General features: G+C 32.9%; 1 pseudogene across 1 annotated transcript; it reads left to right on the plus strand.

Moving 5' to 3' along the window:
• The first annotated feature begins 3,150 nt into the window (after nucleotides 1–3,150).
• LOC143550594 (uncharacterized) lies at nucleotides 3,151–10,592 on the plus strand (annotated as a pseudogene). The gene is made up of 13 exons (XR_013138356.1): nucleotides 3,151–3,357; nucleotides 5,491–5,588; nucleotides 5,681–5,763; nucleotides 5,898–6,024; nucleotides 6,592–6,655; nucleotides 6,762–6,859; nucleotides 7,685–7,769; nucleotides 7,900–8,004; nucleotides 9,307–9,408; nucleotides 9,495–9,559; nucleotides 9,681–9,762; nucleotides 9,919–9,998; nucleotides 10,407–10,592. The product of XR_013138356.1 is annotated as an uncharacterized LOC143550594 (transcript).
• The last annotated feature ends 3,392 nt before the right edge of the window (nucleotides 10,593–13,984 follow it).

The following is a 13,984-nucleotide window of genomic DNA, read 5'->3' on the forward strand; positions in this document are numbered from 1 at the left end:
CCCGCCTAAATGAGCCAGTCTGATTCTGAAAGATCTCTTGTACCATACCTACTAAAGTATGGATAGGACAGACGATCTGACCAGAACAGCCCATGAGCCAATCACAGGGTGACAGCTCATCGACAACAGGACGAGGAGGAGCACCCTCTAGTACTGTTTGTCACTATTAGCCGCTGCCTACTCACCAACCCTTACTGAGGAGCATGCGCGGCCTACAGTTGGTGGAATAGTGTTACTGTTGGCCGTAACCTATTCACCAACCAGCATGGCCTGCGTACAATCCACAGTAAGAAGGACATGCATAATATACAGTTGGTGGAATAGTGCAGCCGACTTTGTTACTGTTGGCCGTAACCTACCCACCAACCAGTATGGCCTGTGCATAGTCCACTGTTGGTTGATCAGGAATACTATTCAGCCGGCTGTACCTTCTAGAAAACCTACCTTCGGCTATAAATACTCCAACATCTTGGAATGGTAAGATCATCTGCTATCCAGTTATCTAGCAATCTCTTAATATACACTTATATTCAGAGCAACCTAGTCTGATTCTCACGCCGGAGGGTGGTCACAAGGAGGAACCCCCCCCTTCTCAGTGACGAGCTTACGGTGTTTGTTTTGCAGGTCTCCTGAAGGACAGCCTTCTCAGCTAGACCTCATTCGTGGGAAACATTACTTAACCCTCAGATTATCTATAATCTGTACCGGGTCACTTAGTGTTTCTTCAGATATTAAAGTTTGGTTAGACGAATTTAATTATTGAATTCTCTAGACTCAACCCGTATTAGGATGCTTATCCCTCAGTAAGTGTTCAAACAAGTTAGTGTGTAACTTGTTATAAATAACACACCAAAAATTATTTGATGTTGTATGAGGAGGAGGAAGATAGACCAAGTTCAACCTATATATGCTCACATTTCGACATATCTATCATATACTAGTCACATAAGAACACACCACATGAGTTTTCAAAGATTTAGGGTATTCGACTCTTATTAGAAAAAATGCATCTCATATAGCTTGAAGCATTAGGCCATCCGTAGTGGGCGAGAAAAAAGGGACGATTGAGGCGAATTTGGGCGCGAACACCGCCCCATGGGCGATTTTTGGGGCGAAATGTGGAGGGGCGCGATGTATATATCGCATGTGTTGTTTGTATATATATTAATATTATATATGTTTGTGAGTATGATATATATATATATATGTATATATATATATACAGGGCTACAACACCATTACACCCAAAAATAAAAGCATACCCTTTGCCACATGACGTAAAACGTCTCATTTTGTAGCCCTTCAATATACATAACTTTAGTTTCCAAGCCTATAGGCTTGCATCTCATATGACACATGGCATGATATGATAGTAAAATAATCACATCTGACAGTACACATATAAAAGTTATGACGATTTTGAAATAAAAATTTTAGAAACTTTTATTCAAAGTGGCAGTTTGTGACATTGTTTGGTAAAATGGACTCCGGACGTAAGTATTTTTTGAAATATATATATATATATATAGTTTTTATCCCTCGTATTACGGGGTTGTTTTATATTGTTTATTCTAATATTTTTTTATTTTTATTTTTGAATTTTTATTTTTTATTGTATGAAAGTTAATAATATACTTATGGTGTGATGATAAATTGTTTCACAAATAAATGAGATGTTATAACCCGGTTTAAAAGCTATATGGTTTTGATGAGACCCAATACCCGTTTATTTTTGTTACTATAAAATTGGTTTATTTAATTATAAATAATATTTATGAAAGTTAATAATATACTTATGGTTTGATGAGACCCAAGACCCGTTTATTTTTTTTACTATCAAATTGGTTTTTTAATTTAAATAATATATATATCTTTTTTTAAAATAAATAAGATATTAATTTTTATTATATCCTATTTTATAGGATTTTTACATCAATAATTAGGTGAGAATAAATTTTTATTTAATGAGATGTTATAACCCGTTTAAGGAATATATGGGTTTGGTAAGACTCATAGCCATGAATTCGGGTCAAATGCATGAGAAGCCTCCATTTAAAAATCATGCAAATCTGATGACTCCAAAAAAAGGGGGAGCGACCACATCGCGACATATAGGATTTTTATGTCTTCATTTATATATATTATAGATATATATAGGGTAAGGACCTTAAGAGCACCATTTGCAAATTGAGAACTTTGAGAACCATTTTAGACCACTAAAAACACCTTTAAAAAAATCATAAAACAAAAAATAATAAAAATTTTAAAAAAGAAAAAAAAACAAAATTCTTATATTTCATCCGGTTTCATTAAAAAAATAAAAAAATAGAAAAAAATAAAAAAAACGTCGTATTATACACATATGTATAATTTTATATAATCTTTAGTTACGTAATATACATATATGTACAGTATCATTTATTTTAAATTATACACATGTGTACAAAAAAAACATGTAAATGTACATATATGTATATATTATACATATGTGTATATAATTTAGCTAAACCGAGTTTTTTTTATGAAACCGGGATGATAAACTAAGAATTTTGATTTCTTTTTACTTTATTGATTTTTGTGTTTTTTTTATTTTTGGGTTTTTTGTGGTTCAAAATGGTTCTCATAGTTTTCAATTTTAAAAAGTTTAAAAAGGTTATATATATCTATATGTATAGGGTTAGTATCATTTAAGAACCTCAAAAAATTTAAGAACTTCTAAGAACTCATAAAAACAAACATTTTTTAATTTTTTTCATATATTAACATTGTTTGAGACTAGTTTTACCATATTTTATATATAAATTTGTTATTACATATATAAATCACAAGTTTACGTATGTGTAAAATTTATGTAATAGCAAATTTACATATATGCAGAAAAAAGTTTAGATATGTTTAAAAACTAATTTTCATAATTGTAATCATAATTATAGATATAAAAAGTGATATAACTACACTCAAATAACACTAACATACAAAAAAAATATAAAAAACATTAATTTTCAAGGGTTTCTTTAAGTTCTTAAATAATTTAAGAGTACTGCAATGATACTCATCATGTATATATATATATATATTCCAAAAGGTATTCATTTTAAGTATATAACTAGAATCAATAGGCACCTTGCATAACGGATATTGTATTATTGTAACGAACGAAGAGAGTATGGCGTGGGGGTGTATGCGCCACTGGAGCAGTATCAGGGCTCCGACGGTGGCTTCCGCCAGTGTTCAACAGGAACCGGTGAATGCTAGGGTTCTGGTACTCGGTGGAACCGGCAGAGTCGGTGGCTCTACCGCCATCGCTCTCTCCAAGCTTTCACCCGACCTCCGCATCATCATTGCTGGTCGTAACAGGTTTCTTTAATTAATCCTCTTTCAATATTAAAACGCCTAAATTTTTCTTAATTATTCGTCTATTAATTAGTCTTCGTGTAACTAATGTGAAGGTTTTGCTTCCTGTATGTATCAGATAATAATCATAGCTTGATTTCTTTTGTTTATGTTTATTATTTGTGGTAGAATGTACTCTAATAAGAACTCTGCGATCGAAATAGTCGTAGTTAGTTGTGATAAATTGATAATTACCTATTTTCATGATAGCTTAGTTGATAAATTCATTATGAAGTAGGCAGATCATTAACTCTTTTGTATTGATCATGTTTTGATCTTCAGATAACTACTCACAGTTACGGGTACAAGTGAGGAGCCTGAGCTCGACTAGGCTCGAGCTCGGCTCGTTTAACTTGCATAGAGCTCGACCTCACCTCATTTCGATCTCTATTTCTAAAGCTCGAGCTTGGCTCGTGGATAGTTTTTCAAGCTCGAGCTCGGCTCGTGGATAGTTTTTCAAGCTCGAGCTCGGCTCATTTACTATTAATTAATTATTTTTTATATTTTTATAATTATTTTTATATTTTTTTCAATTATAATTTTATTTGTAACATACTGTATTATTTAGTTAATTTATCATAACATAATATATTATTGTTAATAGTTATTATGTGTGTGTGTGTGTATTATAAACATTATAATATTGCTAGGCTCGTTTAGGTTCACGAGCCGGCTCAAGCTCGACAAGTGAAGCTCAGGCTCGTTTATTAAACGAGATTACTTTTAGGCTCAAGCTCGGGCTCGGGCTCGTTTAGGCTCGGCTCAGTCGGTCTTTTTTCGCCAGCATATCTTGAGTACTCGCGAGCAGCTTGGCTCGTTTGCACCCCTACTCGCCAATAGTACTTTGTACCGTTGAAGCAAATCAATACAAGCTGAACAATCAAACACGAGATTAATGGAGTAATCAGTTCGTATTTAATTGATTCATAAGAAATTGGTTACAGAGAGAAGGAGATGGGAGATTAGATTTTCATCTACAAAGTCATTCATGCCCTAACTCTAATCTACCTGTCCTTTTTAACCTGCAATGGTACTGGCAATCCTTCACAAATTGTTGGGCCATAGTGCCATACAAACTCTTGAATTGGGCTGCATAATGGGTCCATTATGGTGTCATGTATGTTAATTGGGCTCGGACCCATAACGTTCATAACAACCATCTAAGCAGTTAATGAGGAAAAGTATCGGATATCGGTCAAGGACCAATATTTGAGATATTGGTTATCGCGGTGAGATATCGGTAATTTTAATATCATGTAAAATTCATAAGTGTAGCAATTTAACACTAATACTTAAGTATACTTTTCTACCATTAACTAATTAATCTTTTGGAACTTGCAAAACACTAACAATCCTAGCAAGTAGGAACTGTTAAAGACTTAAAACACTAAAAATTGATAATTAGTCCCCGCCGTGTAGCTCAGTTGGTTAAGGGGGGCGCAAGACCTGGAACAATAAAAATTGATAATTAAGACGTAAAACATTGATATCGGGAATATCGGTGATATATCGTTTAAATATCAGTCCAATAGGGTCAATATTGACTATATTATCGGTACCGATATTCTGACTGATATTTTATCAAGGGACCGATATATCATTGATATATCGGTGATTTTCCGGCGATATCGACTGCATAGACAACCGTTAGTTTGTATGTCTATAAATACATGTAAAACTCACCTTTGTTTAAACCCACATCGGTTAATTCTGACTCTCTCAATACACACACATGACTGATTATTGGGATATTCTCGTCCCACAATTCTTACTAACTTTGATGTATCTGATTCATGGAAATTATCACATGGATTCAAAGTCCCCGTGCACGTAAGCAGTTCAGATGTTGCCACACTAATACAGTTGAAAACTCTTGGATTTGCATATCTACAACAGTGTTGAAATAGTCAAAACACAAAATAATGGCAATGAATGATATTAACACATGTCACCTAATTGCCATTGAAGTTCCCATTTCAGTGTATCATGTTTGGAAGAAATTTCAAACAGTTGAAGCTGTTATAGGTGTATTGTGCTTAACATAATAACATCCGTTATTTCTGTAACTTGCATGCTGAACACTCTGATGTATTTTAGGGAAAAAGGTGCTAGTATGGTGGCCACACTCGGGAAGAATGCTGAGTTTACTGAACTTGATATTAATGATACTAAAACACTGGAATCGGCTATGACTGGTATGTTAGTTCTTAAAAATATATGAAAATTTGCATATTTTTATATATTTCTTTTAATTTAGCACAAATAGCTAAGTCTAGTACTTCTGCAGATGTCGATCTTGTGGTACATGCTGCAGGGCCATTCCAACAAACAGAAAATTGCACAGTTTTGGAAGCTGCCATAAGGGCCAAGGTGAGAACAAGGTAAACCTAATTCCATAATTTCTTCAAGTTATAGCAATCTGTCATTTTTAAAAATACTTTCAAGTTCTGACACATTATTTCATTGAATGTAACTTAACTCAACTAATCTCCATCCATTACTAGACAGCATATCTGGATGTGTGTGATGATACAAGTTACGCTTTGCGTGCAAAATCGTTTATGAATGAAGCCTTGGCTGCAAAAGTTCCAGCTATAACTACTGGTGGAATCTATCCAGGAGTGAGCAATGGTGCAAACCTTATTCCAAAACACCTACATGTAGGGATGTGCATGGGTTGGTTTTTGGCTCAAACTGAACCAAAACCTGATAATTTGGGTTTTGAGTTTTTGAAAACCGTTTGGGTTTTTTAATTATAGTTTGGTTCGGTTTTGGATTTTTCAGTTTTTCCATTTGAGCTTGAAATTTTTGGGCCAAAAAAAATTAGCCAATTAGGTCACACTATTTATTAAATTATTATAAATTACATAACATTCAAATATAAGCATTAAAATCTATACATTCGGTTGGGATTTTTCGGTTTTAATTACATTAAAAGCTGAAACTGAACCTAATATTCGGTTGTTACAAAACATAATTCTAAACCATTTGTCTTTGTTTGGGTTCGATTATATTGATTCATTCGGTTACAAATTGGTTTTTTCAGTTTCATGCACACCCCTACCTACACGACTACAGTTTGTTAAAAATATGTGATTAAATAACTAAAGATTAAAAAAAATTATAGAACAGTGCACGCAATCAATTATGTATTTACATTAGATTTTCACATGATCGTTTATCTACTTATCCCGACAGTGATGGCAGCAGAGCTAGTGCGTGTTGCAAAAAGCGAAAATAAGGGTGAGCCTGAACGGTTGAGGTATTAATTTGCTTAACAAGTTGACATCTTATGTCTTCCGTTTCTTGTTTATGAAGATGCTATGTTTTTATTTTACATATTGGATTTAATGATATGTTCGTCTCAGGTTCTACTACTACACAGCAGGAACTGGTGGTGCGGGCCCGACAATATTAGCCACTAGTTTTTTACTTCTTGGAGAGGAGGTTATTGCATATAATAAAGGTCTGTAACTGATTATGCTTCTCTTATCTATATCTATATCTATACTATATATAATACACTAAACAAGGGCAAATTAAGACACCCATTTTTAAGTTAATTACAACTTTTAAAGCTTAAAGTACACCTTATATAGCATGTAAGAGAGGGACAAACTTGTCCACTACAAATTATGTCTTGAAATAGTAACAACATTGCCCCCTCAACTATAATCAACTTTTGTAAATATAAGAAATAGTTACTACTTTGGACCTTTATCTTTACCTATACATTCATTTTAATTTTAATTGTAAATAACTTCCCACCAACGATTTTACAACGGCCATAACTTTTTCATACGTTAATATTTTTTTATAAAAAATTACGCCATAAAAATGAACATTTTATTGTCTTTAATTTGGGTATGGTTTTGCTATAATTTTTCAAATTAAAAATTAACTTATTACGTATGGGTGTTCACAATTCGGTTTTAACGGTTTCTAAGTTATACCGTTGGTTCGATTATTGAGAACCGAAATTGAACCGTAGAAACTTTAAACTAAATCGTTACTAATGGTTTTGGTTTCATGCATTGAGCCTTAATAATAATTTTACCGTCCAGTCCGGTTTTATATGGCCAAATTTCTGTATAAACCACAAACCAAACTGTTTGCTATGGTTTAAACATTCAGAAACCGGCTGACCAAATGTGATGATTGGTTCAAACATTTTCAAAATTTCAAACGAACATGATTACTATGGTTTTTTTCCCCGCCGCATCGCGCGGGCACCCGTCTAGTAACATTATACATGCTTCATGATGCTAACAAGTAACTGTTTATATAACAGGAGAAAAAATCAAATTAAGGCCTTATAGTGGAATGGTCAACATTGATTTTGGGAAAGGAATTGGGAAAAGATATGTGTATCTCTTGTAAGTTCTATATTTCAACCTTCATTCTATCAGCATTCAACAACAATCATTTGAAATTTGAAATTTGAAATCTTTATATTATATGCGTGCATAAATTTAAGTGTTTAACACAAAAACCATTTAATGTTAGGAATCTGCCAGAAGTGACAAGTGCACATGAGATTCTTGGAGTTCCAACTGTCAGTGCTCGATTTGGAACTGGGCCATGGATGCAATGACCCGTTTCCTTCCTTCTGTAAGATATACATGTGAAGATCACAATCCATTTTTCTACATTTAGGCATGTAAAAACGAACAAGAAGGTGGCATGCTCGTGTTCGTTCATTTAACTTTAACCGAACAAATGATTGACCACGAAAAATTAAACGAACGGGATTTTCTTGTTCGTGTTTGTTCGTTTATGTTCCTTTGTTAATCGTATAAATGAACGGTTCACGAACATAGATGAACAAACTAACTGAACATAGACAAACAAACATAACATAGGGAACACCAATTAAAGGTAAACGTGAACATCAATCTGTTGGGCCTAGGGAAATAATAAAAGTAGACTCAACTTTCATGGGTGGTATTTTAGTTACATAAACTTGATGATGATGATGATATGCTCTTTAAATTAAAAAATAAAAAATAATAATAATAAAAAGATTTTAAAAAACTAGATAAATTGTAATGAGGCCAAATTTGTTTTAATGAAATATACAGACGAATGAACTTAAAAACAGTAAACCAACGAACATAAACGAACCTACAAACATAATTGTGTGTAAACAAACGAACGTTCACGAACATAAATGAATGAATGAGACATGTGCTCATGTTTGTTCGTTTAACTTAATGAACAAAATGATTTGTTCATGTTTGCTTCTCAATTAAATAAATGAACTTCCCACCGAATGGTTCACAAACGGTTCACTGGACGTTCAGTTTGTTTACTGGCCTATCTAATTAACATTAGAGATGGAAAAATAAGCAGGCTGGATTACCGGCCAAATCGGATTCGGGTCAATGCAAACGGGGTGGGTTGACCATTGACCTGAAATTCATATAAATAAATAACGTCTAATATGATTACAAGCTTTTAATTATTTCAATAATAATAGATTGTTTCAAATAAAATGATTTTGAAGGTTTATTAAATGAAATATACACTTTGGGCAACTTTTGGCACGCTTGAATATATTGTATGCAAATCATGTTTCAGTCTGAGATATCATTCGTGTTTTGTTCTATCTCAAATTATTAGGGGCTATTTGTCAATCAAGTGTCGAACCATTAAGAGATCTAACCGATTAAGAGGTAACCTCTGAATGGTTTAGCATGCTTCTGAAACTTACCCATTAAGAGGCTACATGAACCATTCAGAGGTCTAACCAAACACACTTAACCTCTGACTGATTCAGAGGTAGTCTCTTATTGGAATCATTTAGAGGCTACCAAACAGCCCCTTAGTCTTGTAATTCATTAATATTACCACATGTAGAATTCAACAAGGGGCCCGCATTGACATTACATGGTTTCGGTTGTAATGTTTTAGGAAGTACTAAGAGACAGAAGCAAAGTAGAAGAGATGGTTCGGTTGTTTGATCCAGTAGTTCGCGTCATAGATGGCTATGCTGGAGAACGCGTCTCGCTAAGAGTAACTAGTTCAAAAATCTTTCTTTTTATACAAAATAATAAGTATAATAATAATAATCTCCACTAATAAGTCTTTTTTCTTATCAGGTTGATTTGGAGTGTTCAGGAGGACGGCAAACAATTGGTGTTTTCACTCATAAAAGACTATGTAAGTCATATTTTTCTGGACTCCGCAATTCTGGCCCATTAATGAATAAATGGGTCGGTTATTGTGTTACTTTATCTTAAACATGGGTAAATATAAAATATTGTATGTGGATGAATGTTTTCCAGATCAGCTGGTTATTCCGTAGCTGCATTTGCTCTTGCTGTTCTTGAGGGCAGCACACAACCAGGCGTATGGTTTCCAGAAGAGGTACGCGCCACAAACACATAAATTTATAAAATGAAAGGGTAAACTTGTAATTTTGAAAGTTTTAGCGGTGTATGGATCATTTTATGCGGTACAAAAATCACGTTCCATACATAATTCTATGATTCTCGGCATTTATGTTTTTCACTCTTTTTACAGCCGGAAGGGATCGCTGTTGAAGCTCGGGAACTTCTCCTTGAACGTGCTGCACAAGGAACCATTAATTTTGTAATGCACAAGTATGATTCTTCTCTTCCCTTCATTATGCACAATCAACAGGGCCGTCTTCAAGAATTTAAATACCTCGGCCGAGCCAAAATAAAAAAGCATGTAGGCCTTAACGAAAAATTTTTATTCGCTAGCGTACATGGATAAAACTTTTATCGACCGATTTATTATAAGAAACCATTTTGAGCATGTCATTATCTCATAAACTATTGCAAATAACCTTATTTTTAACACCAAAAAACATATATATGTAATATGTATAAAAAAAAAGTCCGTGCCCCTGAAACTTATGTGCCCCGGCTGATGGTGCGGCTCGCACACCCTCCGAGCCTCCCCTGACAATCAATTTCATGATGCATATATACACATGTACACATCATATATGTATGTGCTAAAAAGTTGTTTATGCATGGATACAGGTCTCCATGGATGGTGGAAACAAATCCAAAGCTGGTTGGACTTGGAATATATGTGTAACATATGAGCCAATATATACATACCGCACACTGTGACAGAGACTAGTTACACAGAAAGTATCCTACTATATTACATTGTTATATTTGTTCACTACCTTTATTCATTAGCAAAACCACTGCTTTGAAATATATATATAAAAGCTATCTTTTCTGTCCCTTTGTTGCGATTTAGAAACTCACAAATGTGTATACGTATACGCCTGGGCCAGCTGAGCTAGGTAATATGTCAAAACATGATTTTAGAAAGTATCAAATTGGTTCATGTTAGAACGGGTCTTCACTAAAATGAGCCCAATAGAAGTGAGGCGTCTAGAAGAAAAGGAATTATAATGGGTTTGCTCACTATATTTGTTTTATGACGGCTAGTGGTGGTGAGGATGATGGTAGTCGCGGCTGTAGACAATAATTGATGACTCATTTGGATCACTTCTAACTCATTTTCACTGCGTATAATTTAAGCAGACATAAACGAACCTGTTAAGCAAATCTAAATCACCTAAATCAACATAAAGCTGAAGTGACGCCTAAGATATTTTTGACAGTGGCACCCATGAAAATTTTTTGATCAAAGACAACAAAATAAATTATTACATTTTTTAGAAAGCAAATAAATAAAGTATTAACCACAATTAAGTTAACAATAAAATCACCAATTAGCCACTTAAACCTATTATCCATAACCTACAAGAGTACAAGCCACTAAATAGTGAACATAAATGCAGCCTCCCCTGTCACTATTTGGCCTCTAAGCCGAAGTTAATTCCAAAACGCCGTTGTAGTCCGGCCACATCTGTCGCTCCTCATGCCTCTGCTGGGACTGTCCCCCTTTAGTCATTTGGTATTTTGATTCTTTCGTATAATCTTGTTTAGAATTTAGATGAGTGGTCAAATGTTTAGAGGATGTGACCCAACCAGTTGACCGAAATATCTATAACGAAGAGACAGACATCTAAAAACCGAAAACTACGAACACTGTTGAAAAAAAAATATATTTTTTCTTGACTGATGATGACCAAGCTAATTTTTGTTTATATGGAAAAGACTTTATATTTCAATAAAATATGTAGCTAAATTTTTTCGAACAGCAAATTTTATGTAGCTAAATAACTGTGTTGTTACTACTGGTACTAGAGTTATGGTCTTTGACTATGACCAGTCAAAATGCTGAGTTTGGACTTTCCACTGACCTCACATAGCAGCTAGCAAGCGAGTAGTCTTTTTAGCAACTAAAAGTCAAAGGGACGTCAGTAGTTAGGCAAATGTTCCTCATAGCTTCTTTTTCCTCTTTTTAACGACGAATTTTAATTTTTGTTGTTATTAAGACTTTAATCCAAAACCTCTCGAACTTTTCCCAATTTAAGATGTTTAAAGATTTTACCATTACCAACGTTCTTCATCGCTTTTTGCTTGAGCTCATAATACATTCTTTATATAATGTATCCGCTTTTAAAAAGAATTTAGGCACATATCTGCCCATGTTTTTGTTTAATTATTATTTTCAACATTTATTTTCTTGTTTAAACTTCTACAAATTTGTTCATTTTTATAATTTGACCATTTATTGATCACCCTCACCTATCATTAACGTAAAACTTTCTTTCTATTTTATTATCTACATTGGTTGAGGAGGGAAACAAAACTTACTTTATAAGGAGGTGGATACCATTTATATTATAACTAGCTTTTGAACACGTGTATTACACGAGATTTGCCAAATGACAAAAATAAATAAATTTTGTTATTTAAAAAAATAAACAAAATGCAAGGTAAAAATAATTAAATAGATCAGGTAAGATATTTTAATTGTGATTCTTAAAATATTTCTCATGATTGATATTACGTGTAGCTTAACATACCATATAATAAATCTAAAAGATTCATTGGTGATGATAAACCAAGTTGCTTTAAATGCAATGTCCTTCACAAGCCTTTGAGGCTATATTAGTTTTTAATGAAGTTGTTTTGAAATGAACCAAAGTCACTATTTTTTAAAATGACTCATACGTATTCGATGATTGCCTCATGTCAAATCAGAAAGAAACATGTGATACAATTGTAGTTCGAAATGCGACAAACATAATTTGGTAATAGGATTGCATGCCCGAAATGTGTCTTCATATTAAACGCAACATATGATACAAATTATGTATACAAAGAAGTATTTTCGAATTTGTAATCATCACTTTAAGGTCTCATTTACCATGTAAATTAATGTATTAGACAAAGTATACGATTTATGAATTATAAAATGTTCACGTTTCATGACTTATAAAATGTATCTTCTTCATGTTTCACTACGTGCACTACACATGGTGGATAATATGAACTTAATGTAATTTTTCGTGTAACAATGTTTAAAAGATGATGATCAATGTGCATATAAACAATAATCTTGCGTATAATGTCATCAGATTACATATATGCACACTTAAATATATACTGTATGTGATGTTGAAAAACCACAACCAACCCGTTTAGCATCAATTCTTCTTGAATGGTGATTATAAACGCGACATTTATACACCTTTAAATAGTTAATACAATCCATCTAACTATGCTATAACTCAGTTGATAAAATGGTTTTGACTATGGATAATTAGAATAAATGAGATGAAATATTAGGAATTATGATGAAAAATTAAGCTATGAGTAAATGTAGGCTTGACACCTAAGGCCATGAGGTATACTCTAACCCATACATAGGTTAAATTGACATGACACTTTAAAGATGGATTATACCACTCCCCACTTGTGTTAAGTGTGTTAAAATGGCTCATGGGTTATGTTTTTTTAACGGGTTAAAAGGAACAATATACATTAATTATGTATTAATTACTAATTGATTTGTTATATTAATTATGTGTTAAATAGGGGTTAAATCATTTCCTTTGGATGACATAAAGTGAAAGAGAAAAAAAATAAGTAATGTGGAGCTTATGTGGAATTAAAATGGATTAGAGTATATCCCATGGCCTAAGCATCAACATTTTCTTTATTAGTAAAGTAACATAAGATTTGTTTTGTTGAAATTGATTATGTAATAAATGTTTATGAAATAAAAAAACAAAATTTTACAGTTTCCAAAAAACAAAGAATTTGGTTTTATAACCTTTTAGAAAAAATCTGAATAAACAATTACAGAACTTCAAATTTCTTTAAGCATAACTGATCATTGTTTTAATGCTTAAATTTTTTTAGTATGACTACGTTTAGAATATTAAATTAAAGATACAAAATTAATAATCACATTAATTAGAAATTTAAATTAAACAAAATAATTAAAAATTTATATATATGAAGTAAGAAGTTTCGCATAATTCAAACTGAATTCACGAGTCCATATTGTTAAAACATGTGTTGACATTTTTAATAAAAAGTAATGTATACATTGAGCAAAATTATGTTTTAGGTTTTATATTATTGTAAATAGTCATTAATGCATGCATTATATCTTGAGATGTAACTCATGGGTCAAACCATTTTCACCAATAACCCATGGATAGCATGGATTAAGGAGAAGA

Source organism: Bidens hawaiensis, unplaced genomic scaffold, assembly GCF_021521415.1.
Source record: "Bidens hawaiensis isolate Kalapana, Puna unplaced genomic scaffold, B.hawaiensis_p1.1 tig00016116_1, whole genome shotgun sequence".
Classification (NCBI taxonomy): Eukaryota; Viridiplantae; Streptophyta; class Magnoliopsida; order Asterales; family Asteraceae; genus Bidens; species Bidens hawaiensis.